The sequence below is a fragment of the Pelodiscus sinensis genome, chromosome 1 (genome assembly GCF_052426305.1).
Source record: "Pelodiscus sinensis isolate ZL-2025 chromosome 1, ASM5242630v1, whole genome shotgun sequence".
Classification (NCBI taxonomy): domain Eukaryota; kingdom Metazoa; phylum Chordata; order Testudines; family Trionychidae; genus Pelodiscus; species Pelodiscus sinensis.
The window spans coordinates 69,456,422-69,477,366 of NC_143052.1; positions in this window are offsets into that span (position 1 = coordinate 69,456,422).

Here is a 20,945-nt window from a genome sequence, read left to right on the forward strand (position 1 = left end):
TGTTGATTGGGGGCATGAATGTAATAATGTGACAAATACTCCAGGATATTCTATTGGCATAAACATATGTTGAGAGAAAAGCCTAAAAGGTTGTGATCATTTGAAATAGTCTAAGGTTTATGCACCAAGAGAAATGGGATTGTTTTTTGTAAATTCTGAATGAGGTATGAAGAAATGATTCTGTGCAATACTATGTTGGAGAACTTCCTCTTCAAATCTGTTCCTTTCAAAAGAGGGATTCAATATAAATGAAAAGTAAAAAAAGAATGTGTAAACAATAGTATTCATTTTTATTTCTTTTATGTTTAAAACTTTGAAAGTGGCCTGTTTATTTCCTTTGGTACCTCTTCAGGATGATCTATTCCCTTTAAGGGGAGTTCAAGCTGAGCTCTATGTAAGCCTGATTTTTCTTATAAATCATGTGATTTGGGGGACAGAGAATATGTGACTGATAGCCTGCTGAGATATGAATCACAATTAATGATCTAGAATGGACTTCCTTATAGTCGGGTTGAGACATAGCACCTTAGTCTTCTCCCTCATAAATATGATCAACATTTTGAACTGTCTTGTGTGTACCAAAAGTGCTGCAATTTGCTCAGAAATGAGAAACTATCCTGGATGTTTTAAGCGCATGGCAGTGTGTGGGGGGAGGGAGGGAGGATAATATGAGTTTCAAAATTTCAAATGAGAAGTTGTGGACGTGGTTTGAAGTTCTACAGCTCATCCTGCATTGACAGGTAGGAAAGATATACTGTATTTAGAACAAGAATGTAACTGTGGTCTTTAGTGGGCACCCTCGAATCATAGAAAACAAGAGCTAGGGGGAATCCTCAGCTGATTAAACCTATCATGGAAGTCAATGGAATCACAACAATTTGGGGTCTCTCAAGAATCTGTACTGGGACCTGTTCTGTTCAACACATTCATAGATGATCTGGAAAAGGGAGTGAATTTTGAAGTGACAGAGTTGGCAGATTAAACAGCATTATTCAAGGCAGTTAAGTCCAAAGATGACTGCAAAGACTTACACAAAATGGGTGATTGCACAACAAAATGGCAGATGAAATTCAACATTCATCAAAGTAATTCACACTGAAAAAAATAATATCAACTACAGTTCTATAATGGTAGGTTCTTAATTAGCTGTTATCAGTCAAGAAAGAGATCTTGGAGTTACTGGATAGTTCTCTGAAAACTCTTGCTCAATACACAACAACAGACAAAAAAGTTGCCGGAATGTTAGGCCCTATTATGCTAGGGATAAAAAATAAGACAGAAAATGTCATGCCACTGTATAAATCCATAGTGTGCCCACAAGTGAATCCTGGTGATAGTGGAACTAGAAAAGGGCAACAAAGATGACTAAGGTGATGATAGAGCATCTATACACAGAGGGAATAAAAAGATTAGGTATGTTCAGCTTTTTCTTTAGAGATAAATAAGGAAGGATATGATGGATGTGGAAAAAGTAAATGGATATGTATTATGTACCCTTTATCACAATACTAAAACCAGGGTGTCAAATGCTAAATGAATAGCCAGCAGGTTTAATACAAAGAAGAAAAATAACTTTTTTTCACATAATGCATTACCTGCAGAAATCATTATCATGGGATGTTGTGATATCCAGAGGTTTAACTGTCTTAAAAGATTAACTATATAAGATGGAGGAGAGATCAATCAATGGTTATTAGCTAAGGTGGTCAGAGATGGAATCCTATGCTTGAAGCGATCTTACCTCTCACTTCCAGAAACCTGGTCTAGAAGTCAGAGTGGATCACTCCAAAATTGCCCTGTCTTGCACACTCTCCTTGAAGAACTGATACTGGCCACTGTTGGATACAGTATACTGAACTAGATGAACTATTGATCTGACCTGTTATGGTAGCTGATATGTCCTTCTGTTCTTAATTTACACCAGCTGGAGATTAGCCCCCTAGAAAATGGAATACCAATTATGACAACATCCAGGTTCTCTCCTCTATCTTGAGACATTAAAACAGTACTTTGTTTGAAGGAACCATTTTTCAAGTTTAATTACTAATGTTTCAATATGCTAAAATATATTCATCCACTCTACCCTCAGAAGGCAGATGGCCTCCTAAGAACTACAACTGCAGCATGATTGTGTGATTTCAGAATCCATAATGAAAAAATATTGTCACCTGCTGACTACTATCCTCACCACTGCTTCCAGCTACAAAATGCAGAGATCATTTCTTTATTCTTATAGTAGTAATTATGTTTGAAAAATAATGTCTTGGGTACTGTGCTGGCATGCTGAGTTAACTTTTCTGACATCTAGCCCCAAAGAGAGAACTCTTTGATTAACAGGAAAAGTAAGAGTAGGCTATAAATTAAACAGACTTACAAAGTGAAAAACAGACAAAACAAACCTTATTTAAAAAAAAAAACAGAAAAACAGTGGTCAAAATCCTCAAGTGTCCTTGGGAAAAGCCACATAATATTGTGTTTTTTAAAATTAAGTTAAATAATATAAGCAGAAGCAACAAAATTATCTTTGTCTGTAGATCAGCTGTGTAAGAAACTCTAGTTTGGCACTGAAATCATTCTTCAGATAAAATAATGATTTATGAGGGTAAGCTGCCTCATAATCTACCTGCTGAATCAAGCCCACCATAGTACTAGAAAGGCCATCTTCCATGGCCTGTCAAAGACCTTTGCAATCACAATGGACACCACTACCATCCTGGTTGGCATTCAGACTCATTATTTGGTTGTCATCTTTGACTCATAATGAATATGAGGACTTAAAAAGAGGCCTGTGTCTAAGTCTTGCAGATTCTCTCTGCATTATATCTCTAAAATTTACGATCCATCCACATAGCAAAAATTTTCATCCAGGCTTTCATTACCTTGAGTCTCAATTACTGAAAAATCCTTTTCTCTGACCTTCTTACAGACTATCTTGCCCTGCTCATATCCATTCAGAATGCTGCTGCAAAGATCATTCTCTGAGCTTTGACCAGTCAGCCCTCTCTTCCTATGCTTTCACTGACTCCCCCTTCTATACTGTATCAAACTTAAGTTACTTATCTTCCCTTTCAACATTTATTTCTGTGCTACCTATCATCTCTCATTCAGCACCGAAAAGTCAGTTCCTGCTTCATCATACCAACCTCCATCACTGCTTAATATATTTTCAAAGAACACCTTCATGCTTTCTCCCATGTTGCCTTTCACACTTGGAAGGCATCTCTCATACATTTCTGCAAAGTCACTGCCCTATTCTTCTTCACATCTGTTCCTAAAACTCCCCTTTCCCTTAATACCTACCAAAAACTTGACAGGTTACTAACAGGTTCAGTTCACTATAGTGTTGACCAATATTGTCTCATTGTTTCTTTGTATTTCCCACATGTCTCTCAAGCCACCTGTTGTCACTTGTCTTAGACTGTAAACTCATGGGCCAGAGACTATCTTTTTATTCTGCACCTAGTACAATGGTGTCCCAATCCATCACTGGCATTAGTACACACCATGATAATACAAAATAATAAATAACAAGAAGCCAAGATTTTGGCCTTCTCTTGTACCTGTCATTCTGCCCAACTCACAAGGTTGCAAATCATCAACACAACTAAAGAAAGCACTAGGGACTTAGATAATATTGTATTTCTGGCCTTCAGTATCACATTTTCAGGCCTTCCTCTCCCTGGCACTTTTTTCACAGAATCCCTGCCCACTGAAGAAACAAACATCTGCTAGGGAAAATCATGAGCTCAGCTCATCACTGAGGAACCTGCTGCAGATGAGCTCTGTCCTCAGCCATAAATGTCTCCATCTAAAATTATCCCCATTGAGTTAGTTTGGGGAAGATAAAAGGCTGATTCATCCAAGCAAAAAACAAAAACAAAAAAGGAAATAAACAAAATAAAAAATGCAGAAGGTCCTCTGTTTGCGACATGGTTACTTTTGATCTCCCACGATAAAATATTCATGATTGTTCCAGCTCTAGCTGCTTACTGCTCAGGGAAAACTATTAAATGTGTAACTGGATGATGTACAGTGTGAGTTTTATACATTTAGAGATTCAATTTTTTATATGATGCTTTTAAGTTTTTCATGTATTTCACAGTTTTATGCATCTAATGCTTCATTGCTGAAGACTCACAAAATGTACAATTTCACATGGAAACAGACTAAAGGGATTTGGGGAATATTCTCCTTTTTCAATCCATATAGCACTCAGAGTAGACTAAGATATAATTAAGGAGATACTATATTAACAAAGGTAAAACTCCTACAGCAAGAACACCCATAATGTGAAATCTAAAGTTCAGAAGAAAAAGCTGTCAGTACTTTTTTCATGCAATGCTTACAATTATAAAATCTTGATTTGTCTTCAATGGGGGTTTTGAGAGTACAGGGAATGTAGGATTAAGTCCAATATATTTTTCTCAGTTTACTTTCTTTATCTTAAGAAACCGATAAATACATATAATTGACCGTAATTTGATCACTGTAATGGTATTCAAATTGATCCCCATGCCAAATGCATAATAGCCTCAAGCCACCTTCCAGGACATTCCTGTACACAACACAAAAAGCTTTCAATTTCCATAAGCCTCCAGTTAAGCACTTGACACAAACTCTTTCCTGACTACCCAAGCTCCTTTGCTCTCCTCAAGGTAAGGCTATACCTATGAGGCACAAAACAAACAAACAAAAAATGAAAAAAACCTTCCAGAACATCCATGATGATCCTGAGCTCATAAAACTGAATAGTGTGTACTGCGGCAGTGTGCACTGAAGAGGGTTCTTAGTCATCTTTGCAACTATTTTCCACGGGTCAGAGGGTTTATTCTGAGATATTTTCCTTATAAAACCAGTTCTTTCCAATACCATTTTGCACAGAATATTTTATATTCTAAACAAGAAATACATAAAGGATCGTTATTTAGATTGCAAAATCAAGCCCTCACAAGTTAGGAATTAACATATTTGCAGCTCAACATGCAACCTTAATTCCACCCCTTTTGTGCATTCATCTCATGCACTGAATGAGGCCTGGATATTATGAATAATGTGTTATATATCATGTAATTAAAGATTGTCTCATAATATATAAGCACAAAGAGAATGAATAAAGGAAGCACAGGCTACATCTCAAAAAAAGAGAGAGAGATTTTGCAACCTCTCATCAGCATTCTGCTGCTTTTTTTTTTTTTTTTTTTTCCTGCAGGCAGAATGCCTTTAGGAACTGCGAGCAACCAGGTGCCACTATGCCCTTTCCTTACTATTCATTTACTATAACCCTATGCCCCTAATCCCTACAAATGGAGCTATGGTCTTTCTACAATTACATTACAGTTACCTAACATCAAACCACCCTGAAATAAACATCCAAAACTGACATAATATCCTCATATCATGGATATCAACTCTTCAGTGTCTAAGTCATAAGCTTTTCTGGATTCAGTGACGGCCAAGCTATTCAGGAGCAACACTGTCCTGCCACCAGAGTCCACAAAAATCTACAAGCTACAGACCCATCACACATGGTCTCATCTTTTGGGATCCACGACTCCTGAGTATCCTTTGTTTCCTTCAGCATCCTTCTTTGTTTCCTTTAGCATATGGCTCTAGAATAAATGGAACATATTCCAACAAATGGTCTAACTTATTATTTAGTTTGGTTTAATTCATTTTTTTGTAAAATATAGGTTCTCTTCCTTACTCCACCATACAGAGATGCACATACACAGAGGTGATCTGTATTGGCCACAGGAGGGTTTATTGTAAAAATTTTGAGCTACTTTTGACCTATTTTCTGCTTACAGCTCTGCTCTTGAAAGCCATCTGCCTCCATGTCTATTCCTGACAAAGAGGCATAATTCAATAGCAGGCACTTTAAAAACCTGATTGTCAGTCCTGGGAACTTGACTGGTTGGAAGCTGAGACTCTGCTCAGTAAAATCTAATCATATATTCATAGCTGCTGAATAAGCGGATTTCCCTCTCCCCTCCAGAAAAATTATAATCATCCTCCACAGTGGAAGCCTGCAGACTTTTTGTCAGTCTGCAGCCAAGGAAGTTAATTTCTTACAGTTGGAATTCAGACAGTAATGGCTCCAATCATCACAATCTGATTGAAATGTGTACTATTCCGTGGTCATCTCAAGGCACATATATCACTTTCTCCAAATCCCATTAGATTCATTCATAGATTCAAAGGCTAAAAGGGACCATTATTATAATGTAGTCTGACCTTCCATGGAACACAGGCCATAGAACTTGCCCCAAAATAATTTCTAAAACTCATCTTTCAGAAGAGCATCCAGCATTTAAACATAAAGATTGGTAGTAATGGAGAATCCACTATTACCCATGGTAAATTGTTCCAAAGTTTTAGGATTAGTAGAAGTTGTCAAAATAAATCCTTATACTCCCAAGTGAATTTGGATACATCTAGTGATTGAAACATGTTTGTTGAAAATTCTGCTAATATCTTATTTTCATTTTCCTCTCAAAATAATACTCAAGACACCAATCTGCCTGATTTTTTCAACAAAAAATTTGCAAGACTTATTGTCTATAATTTGGTTTTGAACTAGATGAGTGTAGGAAGGACCTTAACTCATGAATATTGTGATGTACACAAAGTAAATATATAATAGTCAATTGAACAGGCCTAAATTGGTTCAGTGGCTTTATAAGTTCTTCTTTTATAGACTTGAGCTACATCTATACTATAGCTAGGATCAATGGAGTGGAGATAGACATACCAGATGTTGATTTAGTGCATCTAGTTAAGACCTGCCAAATCAATCACAGAATGCTTTCCAGTTGACCCTGATATTCTATCCCAGATGAGAAGAATAAAGTAAGATGATATGAGAGAGTGTCTCCTATTGACCCCACATATTGTGCCCACCACAGTTAGCTGATCCAAGATACATTGACTCCAGCTATTTTATTCACATAGCTGAAGTTGTGTACCTTAGGTTGACTGACTGTGGTAGTATAGATTTAGCCTCACATTCAAATTTGGCTTATGCTGTAAGTGAAATTAGGATTGTTATTCTCATATTAACAGTCAAAAGAATTTTATCTGTAATTTCTTTCAGCAAAATAGATAATTTTGTTCAGGAGAAAGCCATCAATGGAAAAGGGCAGTGGATTGAGGTACAGTGACACAGCCACACATGGGGAGCATGCATATGTTGTGCCAAAGCCATCATCTCTCATGTTCATGAGTGACTGATTTAAATAAATCCATTAAACCAAATTAATACACTCATATACCAGCATCTTGTCTATCATATGACCCTATCCTCCCAAGCACTTGCAACCCCTCCCAGCTTGGTATAATCTGCAAATTTAATAAGCGTATTCTAAATCATTGATGAAGCTATTGAACAGAACCGGTCCCAAAACAGACTCCTGAGGAACCCCACTTGTTATGCGCTTCTGGCAGGACTGTGAACCATTAATAACTACTCTCAGAGAAAGATTATATAGACAGTTATGCACCCACCCTATAGTATCCCATCTAAGCTGTATTTGCCTAGTTTATTGATAAGAATATCATGTGAGACCATATCAAATGCCTTACTAAAGTCTAGGTATACTGCATCTACCGCTTCTACCTTATTCACAAGACTCATTATTCTAACAAAGAAAGCTATCAAATTGGTTTGACATGATCTGTTCTTTACAAATTCATGCTGGTTGTTAACTATCACCCTATTATCTTCCAAGTGTTTGCAGATGAATTCCTCAATTACTTGCTCAATTATCTTTCCTGGCACAGAAGTTAAACTGTCTGTTTTCTCACTATACATTTTTGAATGCTGTTTACATTTTCTGTATGTTAAGAAAAATTCCTTAGGACTCAAAGAACTGCACACACAAATATTCCTAATTTATCCAAGCTGCATTTCTATTGCCTGTGTAATATGAACTACAATTCAAATAAATTTATTCCAATATCTGCTTTTGTCACAAAGAACAGAGATTTCATGTTCACTTTTCAGAAAGAAATAATGTAATTATGAATCAGAGAAGGCTACGCAAATATTAACCAAGAAAAATGAAACTTTGCTATTTGGCACTGTTAGTTAGTGTAATATGATTCTTTCTTATAATATGAAGCAAACATCTGGATGTTTTACATGCTGGCATTTCCTTCTTCCTGAAAATAATACTAATAAAAACCCCTGAACAAAAATAACCTCCCACTGACTGAAAACTAGAACCATCTGCTAGTCTTAGAAGGCCCAAAAATGAAATTCATTAGCACATGAGCATACAACTGTTCAGACCCTCATTATTAAGGGGACATATTGTGCACCCATTTCACTGCCAACAGAGGTATATCTTTTAAAGTTCATTGTGGGGTTCCATGCTAATTTTAGTCACTGAAACATGCAGCTATGATGCTCAGGAAGACAGGGAGAGTATCTCTATAATAAGATGACATGCCATTTTCAACATGCCGTTCTACTCTGAAAAACAGAACAGAGCCTTAAGCAAACCCTCCCTGTAATAGAAGGGAGTTTCTGTGCTTGTTTTAAAAAAATGATAGCCTACTATGACCCCATGTATGTATTGTAGTTTATTTTAGTTTCAGAAAGCTGTTCTAACACCAATATAAATCACCAGGGTGAACGCACCCCTCACAAGAAAATTTTATAAATAGATTGTTACGCTTTTTCTGCATTGTCTTGAGGGAAAATATAAAAGGATCTTAATTGTAAAACAAGGTGATGCAGGCAAGTCAATGAGGGCTCAAGCTGCATTTAGGCCTGATCTGGCTCAGCTATGTGCCCATGAAAATGGAAACGCCATGCCAGCAAGACTTTCAATAATTCCTGGAGGCAGTAATGACCTAATATATCGTGTTATTTATTTTCAGTATGTGTATCATCAGTTTGAACAGCTCAGCTCCTCTTCTAGCGTGAATAACTAAATCAGACCCTTTGGCTTCACTCTGGCTTAGTTAGAAATACCTTCAAGCTTTTTGACTAGTCCTGATCTAAAAATAGGGCTGTAGCTCATGGAGGGACTGAAATGAAACATGGCTTGAATTCTTAACTGCTCCTTGGGAAAAAAGAACAAATAATATGACCACAATAAACATGAAAAATGACTTATTTGACTACCAGAACTGTAAAAGGAAGTGTCAAGTTAAGAGGCAAGCTCATGTAATTGGCAACCTAATCAGGCCTAGGAAATGCCTTCATGAGTTATGACAAAGACTTTAATGGGAGTCTGACACTAAACATACTGTTATTCACAGTCACATTAAACATGATTAGAGATCAGCTTCCATCCCAGATTAAATTAATTCAGAATTTTTTACTGATCTATTAATACACACCAATTGTCAACATCTTAAGCACCTGCTTATAACTGAAAATGATAGACTTCTGTTGATAGAGTGAAAAATAGCCTAAAAAAGACACATCCAGAGTTCTCCAGGAAGTACACAACTTGTTTCCAAGGAATTAAAAGGTTCTTCATATCCAAGTAAGACTACGGTAGGCAGGAATGGAAATTTTCTACAGAAAAGCTGAAGGAAGCAATTACTTGTAACTGACAGATACTTTCTTAGTTTCCTTGAGTGGGAGAGGGATAGCTCAGTGGTTTGAGCATTTCTTAGGAGAAATGGAGAGCTCAGTGGTTTGAGCAGTGGCCTGCTAAACCCAGGCTTGTGAGCTCAACCTTTGAGGAGGCCATTTGGGGCAAGACTCGGTCAGGGTCCTGCTATGAAGGCAGGGGACTGGACTCCATGACCTTGCAAGGTCCCGTCCGGTTCTAGGAGATAGGCAATCTCCATTCATATTTGAGTGTATAAGGTATCCAGTTTTGACGTAGACAGTCCAGTATTTGAGCTTTCTGTTCAGGAAATAAATTGAGAAAATATAAATGTCCAGTATTTTCTAAATAAGATGTAATGTAGATTGTGATGTAATGTCAAGTGTTTCCGGTATTTTTGTTGAAACCATCTGGCAACCCTATGAGTGTATGGGGGCATATAATACAAATAAAAGACAAGATGTTTTATATTCACAAAATGGAGGTTCTCCTTACTTAATATATGCTACTGATACTGAGAAAAATAGTTAAAACAAGAAATATTGATTATAGTATTTCTGATACAGCTATTATAAACTAAAGGTCAGGTTCTCAGCAATTGTAAATCAGTGTAGCACCATTAATGTCAAAAGAGTGGTGTCAAATTACACCACAACCCATACATTTAATTAAATTTAGATTTAGCAGTTGGGATTTCCAAAAAAGTTTAAGAGAGGTGTTTGGTATTTAAATCCCATGGACGTTCAATATGATTTTGACACTTGACTCCTTCAGGCTGCTGTGAAAATCACAGCTATAAATTTAACAGAACATTGGCTCCAGGGAGATGGATTTTCCTTAGTGCATTTGCAGTTTTCTTTTTCTCAAGAACAGATGACCTCTAGTGCTAATATAAAGAAAGTCTCATATACAGGTAGCTTTATTCAGTAGAGACAGGTTTGTAAAGACAGTCAGTGTCACTGCTGACTTGATGGCATACCTACACAGTCAGATCCACATATAATTTCACCTCAACTGCAAGTGTTCAAAAAAGATATATTATGTCCATTTCTAATTCAGTCCTAATAGAGTTAATTCCTTTGAGAAATTAAACACAAATCTAACAGAAAAATCATGTTTAATTCAAAGAGCAAAACAATAAACACCCCCAACCTTTACCCCCGAATTGTTCGTTAAAAAAACTGCAATCTAGCAACAAAAACAAAAACAAAAACAAAAACAAAACAAAAAGACACGGGGTCTAGAGATGGTGAGCTTCGGGTCTGGGACAGTAACTTTAGAATGTACATCAAGAGGATCTACACTTAATCTCTACCCAAATTCTAGATAATCAAATTTCCCTACTAGCGCAGGGGAAGCCTTCAGGCTAAAGTCTCAACTAAAACTACAATTATGAACTTCATATAGAGCTTCTTCCATTCCTACAGATATCACTCACCCAATATTCCTACTTTAACACATCTAGTTCCATGGCATCCCTGCTAATCAGGGTCATATTATTAATGAGCAATCTTGGCCTGAGCTGCAACTTGGTATTTAGCATTTCAGCAGGGAAGAAAGATTCAGTCTGAACATAAAGATATAAGAACAGCCATACTGGGTCAGACCAAAGGTCCATCTAGCGCAGTATCCAACAGTGGTCAATGCCACAGAGAGAGTGAACAAAACAGGTAATCATCAAGTGATCCCTCTCCTGTCATCCATTTCCCTGACAATCAGAGGCTAGGGACACAATTCCTACCCATTCTGGTTAATAAAAATTGATGGATCTCACCTTCATGAATTTATGTAGCTCTTTTTTAAACCTTGTTAAAGTCCTGGTCTTCACAATATCCTTTGGCAAGGAGTTCCATGGATTGACTGTCCGGCATGAAGAAAAACTTCCTTTTGTTTATTTTAAACTTACTACCCATTAATTTTATTTGGTTCTGATGTTATGGGAACAAGTAAAAATTTTCCTTATGCACTTTTTCCAAACCAGTCATGATTTTAAAGACCTTTATCATATCCCCAATTAGTCTCCTCTTTTCTAAGTTGAAAAGTCCCAGTCTTTAAATATTTCTTCTTATGGGACCTGTTTCAAACCTCTAATCATTTTTGCTGCCCTTTTCTGGATCTTTTCCAATGCCAAAATACCTTTTTTGAGATGAAGTGACCACATCTGTAAACAGTTTACAAGATATGGGTGTACCATAGATTTATATAGAGGCATTAACATATTCTCTGTCTTATTCTCTATCCTTTTTTTTTAATGATTCCTAACATTCTATTTGCTTTTTTGACTGCCTCTGGACTTTGAATGGATGTTTTCAGAGAACTATCTACACTGACTCCAAGATCTCTCTCTGGAGTCAGACCCATATGCGGGGATGGGAAGGGGGGTATGAAGGATGTGAACACACATCCCCACGTGGCGACCCAGGGGCCCCTGTAATAGCTAAGCTGGGTCTGGGACTGCCCAAGTCAGAGGGAAGAAATCAGCATTTTAAGGCAGGGTGGGAAGGTGTCTTCCACATACAGAGACAGCCATCACACTTGGACTCCCAAACCCACCAGCATCTCCTGGACGCAAGCTTGGAGTTACCCCATGGGGATCCAAGGTGCGATGGCTGAGCATGAGAAAGGAGAAAGGAGATTCAGGCAGCGGGCATTTGCACTGCGCTGCAAGGCGAGCAGCCTATTCCCTTGCCCTAAACTACTGAAGCAGCCTTGTAGATCGGCCAAGGGAAGAGCAAAGCCCCTGCCAGCCAGTCCCTGCGATATCACCCTCCTCCTCTCCAGCTGCCCCTTGGAATGCACATGGCCAGGCACTGAAGTCTGGCTCCCCTGGGAAGGCAGAACCCAGCTCTGAGTGCACTGATAGGCATCTGTGTGTGAGCTCTCTGGCCTCACATTCCCATAGACGTTGTTCAGGGGAAAACACATTACTGCCTGCCCATCCCAGTGCGCTCGGTCCTTTGGACTGAGCGGTGAGCCCGTTGGGCCAGGGTTAGCCAAGAGGCAATTTCCCTTCAAACCACAGTGCTAGTTAAAGGCACTTTGCGGGGTTGGGGGCACCCTGCACAGTGTTGCAAAGTGAGCAGGGCTGGAGCAGCAGAAGCAACAGTTTGGGCACAGCAAAGGCAGACACCTGGCAGGAGAAGATGGGATTTTCCTAGGGTGGGAGTGAGCTTGGGCTCAGCACTCTCTGGGCTGAAGCTGCTTCCCTGGAGCAGGCAGCTACATAGCTTCGTGGGGCCACTGAGGGTATGTCTGCATTGCGTTCCTCTTTCAAGAGAGGAATGCAAATGCAGACGAATGAAATTGCAAATGAAGCATGAATTTCAATTTCCCATGCTTCATTTGCATAATCATGTCTGGCTGCTTTTTCGAAGTACCCTATTTCGAAAAAAGAAAATGTTGTCTAGACGTGGTTATTTCGAAAGAAAACCCTTCTTTCGAAATAATCCTTATTACTAAAAAAAAATGAGATTTAACGATTATTTCGAAAGAAGGGTTTTCTTTCTAAATAACCACATCTAGACTGCGGGGGAGGGGGGGTTCAAAATAGGGTATTTCGAAAAAGCAGCCAGACACGATTATGCAAATGAAGCATGGGAAATTCAAATCTGTGCTTCATTTGCAATTTTGTTTGTCTGCATTTGCATTCCTCTCTAGAAAGGTGAATACAACGTAGACATATCCTGAGAGGCAGCAACATGCGCAGCTGCTGAACCTTTGCTTGGCTTTGCATATCACCGTAAACCTCATACGCACCTCCCTCAGGGTATGTCTACACTACCCCGCTAGTTCGAACTAGGAGGGTAATGTAGGCATACCGCACTTGCAAATGAAGCCCGGGATTTGAATTTCCCGGGCTTCATTTGCATAAGCCGGGCGCTGCCATTTTTAAATCCTGGCTAGTTCGAACCCTGTGCCGCATGTAGCCGCGCTGCACGGGGTTCGAACTAGCCGGGATTTAAAAATGGCAGCGCCCGCTTATGCAAATGAAGCCCGGGAAATTCAAATCCCGGGCTTCATTTGCAAGTGCGGTATGCCTACATTACCCTCCTAGTTCGAATTGGGAGGGTAGTGTAGACATACCCCCAGTGAGCTACAGCCAGGAGGACAGGTGTGTATGTGTGTGTGAGTGTGTGTGTGTGTGTATGTGTCAATAGCAAAATAATTTTATCAGTCAGTTTCCACTCACATTTTTCATTAACCTCTTTTAATGAAACCTCATTGAGTAACTATTTTGAACACCATTATATTTAAAAAAATTGTGGTCCACATTTACAAAAAAAGCAGCAACTCTCAGAAATTCCTGCATACAGACCTGTGAGTGGTCACTGCTAAATTAGTCCCCTTCATTTTGTGTGTGTATTTGGGATTATTTTTTCCAATGTGTAGTACATTGCATTTTCCAACACTGAAATTCATTTGCCATTTTGTTGCCCAATAACATAGCTTTGTGAGATTGTTTTGAAGCTCATCATAGTCTGCTTTGTTCTTAACTATTTTGAGCAGTTTAGTATCAAGTGGAAATGTTACCACTTCATTGTCTCCCCTTTCTCCAGATTATTTATAAATAGGTTAAAAAGGACTGGTCCCAATACAGACCCTTGGGGGACATCCCTGGTTACCTCCCTCCATTCTGAAAACTGACCATTTGTTTCCTGTCTTTTAACCAGTTTCAATACATGAGAGGATCTTCCTTCTTATCCCATGATAACTAATTCTATGTAAGAGCCTTTGGTGAGGGACCTTGTCAGTCTTTCTGAAAATCTAAGTACACTATATCCACTGGATCCCCCTTGTTCACATACTTGTTTACTCCTTGCCCCTTCCCCCCAAAAAAACAACGTCTAGCAGATTAGTAAGGCATGATTTCCCCATTACAGAATCCATGTTATATTCATTATGTGTCTGACAATTCTATTCTTAACTAGAGTTTCAACTAACTTGCCTAGTACTGACATTAGATTTACCAGTCTGTAATTGCCAGGATCAGCTATACAGCTCTTTATATATACTGGTGTCACATTAGCTATCTTCCAGTCATTAGGTACAGAAGCTGATTTAAAGGATAGGTTATAAACCACAGTTAATAGTTCTGCAATTTCACACTTGAGTTCTTTCAGAACTCTTGGGTGAATGGGACATGGTCCCAGTGACTTGTTACTGTAAAGTTTATCAGTTTGTTCCAAAACCTTCTCTAAAGGAACAATTCCTCTGATTGAATTTGATACATTAAACATATATTGATGAATCATAGAATACTATAAGTGGAAGAGACCTTGAGAAGTCATCAAATCCAATCCCCTGCCCTCACAGCAGAACTAAGCACCATCTAGATCAGGGCTACTCAACATGCAGCCCACGGCCCAGTTGTTTGTGTCCCACGGTGCAATTTGGGTTTATGTGGGGCTCAACAAGCAGCCCACAGGTGGGACCCTTTGAACATGGCCTCCAATGAGAACACGGTCCACAACGGTTAGTCAGTATAATGGTCTTCTGTTGATATGCATTTTAGTAGTTAAATTTCTGGACTGTCATTGATCATTACAAGTGCTGTCATATGGGTGGAAATTGGGTAAATATTGCATTTTATTAAGATGAGCAAAATTGACTTAAATAGGGCCTGCATGTTGTTTAGTCTTGCATTAATCTTTGTATTCATGCCCATCGGTGTGAATGATGCTATTTGCATATAAATGTGCTTGTATATGCAAACATACTTAAGTTGCGGCTCTCGGCATGTGCTGTGAGTATCATTGTGGCCCCTGGGGCTTCCAAAGATAAGTATCCCTGGTCTAGATCATCCCTGATAGCTGTCTATCCAACCTGCTCTTAAATATCTCCAGTGATGGAGATTCCACAACCGCCCTGGGCAATTTATTACAGTGTTTAACCACCATGACAATTAGGAATTTTTTTCTAATGTCCAACCTAAACATCCATTGCTTCAATTTAAGCCCATTGCAGCTTGTCCTATCCTCAGAGGCCAAGGAGAACAACTTTTCTCCCCCCTCGTAATACCCTTTTAGATTCTTGAAAACTGCTACCATGTCCCCTCTCAGTCTTATCTATCCTAAACAAGCCCAATTTTTTCAGTCTTCCCTCATAGCTCATGTTCTCTAGACCTTTAATAATTCTTGTAGCACTTCTTTGGACCTTCTCAATATTCCAAATTTTTCTTGAAATGAGGTGCCCAGAACTGGACACAATACTCCAATTGAGGCCTAATCACTGCAGAGTAGAGTGGAAGGATGACTTAGTGTCTTCCTCACAAAACTCCTCACAAAATGCATCCCAGAATCATGTTTGCTTTTTTTGCAATAGTGTCACACTGTTGACTCATATTTAGCTTGTGATACACTATGACCCCTAGGTCCCTTTATGCGGTCCTCCTTCCTAGAAAGTCACTTCCCATTCTGTAAGTGTGAAATGGATTGTGGAGTACTTTGCATTTGTTCTTATTAAACTTCATCCTATTTACCTCAGACCATTTCTCTAGTTTGTCCAGATCATTTTGAATTATTACTTAATCCTCCAAAGCGCTTGCAACCCCTCCCACCTTGGTATCATCTGCTAACTTAATAAGCAAACTCTCTATGCCAAAATCTAAATAATTGATGATGATATTAAACAGAACAGGTCCCAAAACAGACGCCTGCGGAACCCCACTTGTTATGCCCTTCCAGCATGACTGTGAACCATTAATAACTACTCTCTGAGAATGGTTATCTGATCAATTATACACCCATCTTATCATAGCCCCATCTAGATTTTATTTCCCTCATTTATTAATAAGAAGGTTATGCAAGACCATATCAAATTATTTACTAAAGTCTAGGTATACTACATCCACCTCTTCTTCCTTATCCCCAAGACTTGTTGTCCTAGCAAAGAAAACTATCAGATTGGGTTGACATGATGTTCTTTACAAATCCATGCAGACTGTTGCCTATTAACTTATCCTCCAGATGTTTGCAGATGGATTCCTTAATTACTTGCTCCATTATCTTCTCTGCACAGAAGTTAAACTGACTGGCCTGTAGTTTCCTGAGTTGTTCTTATTTCCCTTTTTATAGATGGGCACTATATTTGCCCTTTTCCAGTCTTCTGGAATCTCTCCTTACTTCCATGACTATTCGAAGATGATAGCTAAAGGCTCAGATACCTCCGCTATCAGTGCCTTGAGTATTCTAGGATGTATTTCATCAGTTCCTGGTGACATGCAAACATCTAACTTTTCTAATTTTTAACTTGTTCTTTTTTTATTTTAACCTCTAAACCTACCCCATTTCCACTAGCATTCACTATGTTTAACATCCCATCCCCATCCATCTTCTTGGTGAAAACTGAAACAAAGAAGACATTATGCACCTCTACTATTTCCAAGTTTCCTGTTACTTTTTCTCCCTTTTCACTGAGCAATGGGCCTACCCTGTCTTTGGTCTTCCTCTGGCTTCTAATATATTTGTAGAACTTTTTTTGTTACCCTTTATGTCTCTAGCTAGATTGAGCTTGTTTTGTGCCTTTCCTTTTTTAATCTTGTCCCTGCATACTTGCATTATTTGCTTATATTCATCCCTTGTAATTTGATCTAGCTTTCACTTTTTATGACTCCTTTTTGATTTTTAGATCTCATAAGATCTGCTGGTTAAGCCAAGGTGGTCTCTTGCCATACTTTCTATCTTTCCTATGCAGTGGAATAGTGTGCTTTTGGGCCCTTAATATATGTCCCTTTGAAAAACTGTCAACTCTCTTCAGGTGTTTTTCCTCTTAGTCTTGCTTCCCATGGAACTTTACCTATCAGCTCTCTGAGTTTACTAAAATCTGCATTCCTGAAATCCATTATCTCTATTTTGCTGTTCTGCCTTCTGCCATCCCTTAGTATCATGAACTCTATGATTTAATGATCACTTTTGCAATAATTTGCTTTATAATGTCTCTCTTCTCCACTGGCCATTTACTTGCTCTTTAAGACACATTGCAATAATTGGGCCCCCCCCCCCAAATTTCCATAATTGTGAAATCAGTTGTAAAAAAGTATGTCAAATTTTTTAAAAGATATGATAATCTATAATAAATGTTGATGAAAAATAACTCAGCTTGCTTCCTATAATAAATGTTATACTTGTGCAAGAGAACCAGACAGAGATATTAAATTAGTCCAATCCAAAAAGGCCACATTGATGTAATTCAGGACTATGCTGAAATCATAGATGATAAAAACAGAAAAAGTGGAACTTGAAATTAAGTAACCAAAAATCAGTGTTTTAAATATTGGTCTCATTGGTGGACAAAATAATTATGGGCTAATCCAAGCATCACTCTCTTTGGGTATGTCTACACTACAGCGCTAATTCGAACTAAGTTAGTTCGAATTAGTTAATTCGAACTAAGCTAATTCGAACTAACACATCCAGACTAAAAAACTAGTTCGAATTAGCGTTCTGCTAATTCGAACTAGCTTGTCCACACAGAGTGGACCCAAACCGGGGTTAAGGATGGCCGGAAGCAGTGCCGGCAGGGCATCAGAGGAGGACTTAGAGCGTGAAGCTGCTGTCTCAGGCTAGCCGAGGGCTGTGCTTAAAGGATCCCGACGCCCACCCCGGACAGACAGTTCTCAGGGGTGCCCCGCTTGCAAAGCAGTCCTGGCTTGGATTGCCCGGAGTACCCACACTGGGCACATCACAGTACTCGGACATCAGACCAGCTGCACTTGCCGCAGGCTGCCATCTGGGGAGAGGGAGCAATCGGGGGGCTGCAGGAGAGCTTCCACCCCCAGAAGCCCGCAGAGCCAGCCCAGTCCTCCCCATTGGGAGCTCGTACCCCATTCCTCCCTCACCTCCTTCCACTTACCCCTCCCTAGCCCCCCTTCCTGATGTACAAAATAAAGGACAATTGTGTTCAAAAATAGAATCTCTCTTTATTGAACAAAACTGGGGGAGACAGGGAAAAGGAGGAGGGAGAGGGAAAGAGAGAGGCTGGGACAGGGGAGGGCAACTACAATGATGAGGGGTTCGGAACAGGTCCCATATGAAGAGAGGCTAAAGAGACTGGGACTTTTCAGCTTAGAAAAGAGGAGATGGAGGGGGGATATGATAGAGGTCTATAAAAGCACGAGTGGGGTGGAGAGGGTGCATACAGAAAAGTTCTTCATTAGTTCCCATAATAGAAGGACTAGAGGACACCAAAGGAAAGGAATGGGTAGCAGGCTTCAAACTAGTAACAGAAAGTTGTTCTTCAGAAAGCAAAGAGTCAACCTGTGGAACTCCTTGCTGCAGGAGGCTGTGAAGGCTAGAACTAGAAGAGAGTTTAAAGAGAAGTGAGATAAAGTCATGGAGGTTGGGTCCATGGAGTGGTATTAGCCAGGGGGTAGGAGTGGTGTCCCTGCCCAAAGTTTGTGGAAGGCTGGAGAGGGATGGCATGAGACAAATGGCTTGGTTACTGTTTTCGGTCCATCCCCTCCAGGGTCCCTAGGGTTGGCCGCTGTCGGCAGACAGGCTACTGGGCTAGATAGACCTTTGGTCTGACCCAGGACGGCCATTGTAAGCTCAGGTCTCAGGGTTGGGGGTCTCAGTGGACCACCTTGATTTTCAAGCACACCTGCTCCTGGGTGGCCAGGCTGGCAGCTCTCCTGCCCTAGACGGCCACTTTCCTGTGCCTAGTGTGGAGGTCGGGGACGAGGTCCACGATGTCCGCACTAGCCCAGGCGGGTGCCCGCCTCTTGCGGTCCCGGGCAAGCTCCCGGGAGCCGCCAGCCTGGTCCCGGGAAGAGGGGAAGGGCTGGGGGGCATCGGGTAGCTGGCTCGAGCTGTGCCAGGTGCAGGGTCTGCTGGCTGGGTGCTGGCAGGCTTGCACCTGGCACGGGCACCATAGCCAGCCCGTGCCCCTTTAAGGAGTCCGGGGCCAGGAGGGGGGCATACGAATTTCCCTGGTGTTGGCTAGAGTGACCACCAGGGAAAGCTGGGGAGGGCTAGCCTCCCACTAGTTCGAATTAAGGGGCTACACACCCCTTAATTCGAACTTGTAAGTTCGAACTAGGCTTAGTCCTCGTAGAATGAGGTTTACCTAGTTCGAACTAAGTGCTCCGCTAGTTCGAATTAAGTTCGAACTAGCGGAGCGCTTGTGTAGCGCCTATCAAAGTTAATTTGAACTAACGTCCATTAGTTCGAATTAACTTTGTAGTGTATACATACCCTTTTTGTGTTCTTAAAAGAAGGAGATTTCAGGGAGAAAATACAGAAAAAACAGAACTGATGGAGACTGCTGACACAAGCTTCATCATCACAGCTGCCTCTCCTACCATTTTCTGAGATGCTAGGACTTCATCACCTTGATCTCATGAAAAATGTCCTGATAAGGCTGGGCCAGAGGGAAAGCCTTAGGGTATGTCTACACTACCCTCCTAGTTCGAACTAGGAGGGTAATGTAGGCATACCGCACTTGCAAATGAAGCCTGGGATTTGAATTTCCCGGGCTTCATTTGCATAAGCGGGGAGCCGCCATTTTTAAAACCCCGCTGGTTCGAACCCCGTGCAGCGCGGCTACACGGGGCATGAACTCCTCATTTCACGAGGAGTAACGGTAGTTCGAACTAGGAAGCCTAGTTCGAACTACCTAGTTCGTGCCCCGTGTAGCCGCGCTGCACGGGGTTCGAACCAGCGGGGTTTTAAAAATGGCGGCTCCCCGCTTATGCAAATGAAGCCCGGGAAATTCAAATCCCGGGCTTCATTTGCTTGCCTACATTACCCCGCTAGTTCGAACTAGGAGGGTAGTGTAGACATACCCTTAGATACAAGTCACCATGTATATCCGCTCTAGCTAAGTCTCCCTTGAAATGATACAGGACTGGACTTTATCAGCAACAGCAGCAGCTACAAAAGCATGAACTCACCTCAGCTAACTTCTTTTCTTTCCCTAATATTATTGCCATCTTTGATATAATCTATTTCCAGACCCTGCTTAAATCTGTTTATTGTTGGACAGTGTGTTATGTTAACACCTCTGGCCCATATATTCCATCTTAATTAATACAACAGACAAACCCAATTGGACCTCCCACATGCCTGATCTGTTATGATAGATGTTTAATTAGACAGACAACTAATTTGAAAGTGTGAGCGGTATTTTTTCTAAAGTGCATTTAGGCATGACTTCATGTCATGTTGTTATTAAAAGAAATTATCACTGTGGGAGTGAAAATTGTTTTAGAAGAAAGACTACTATTCAGATTGAATGCTCCATCTTTAAGTGACTGGCACTATATTCATAATTATAATAGTTATCACATTATATTGAATGGAAAATATATTCAGATTACTAGCTTTATTGTATTATAGCATAAGAAAAAATATGATGGATTTAACTAATGCTGTTGCCTGATTA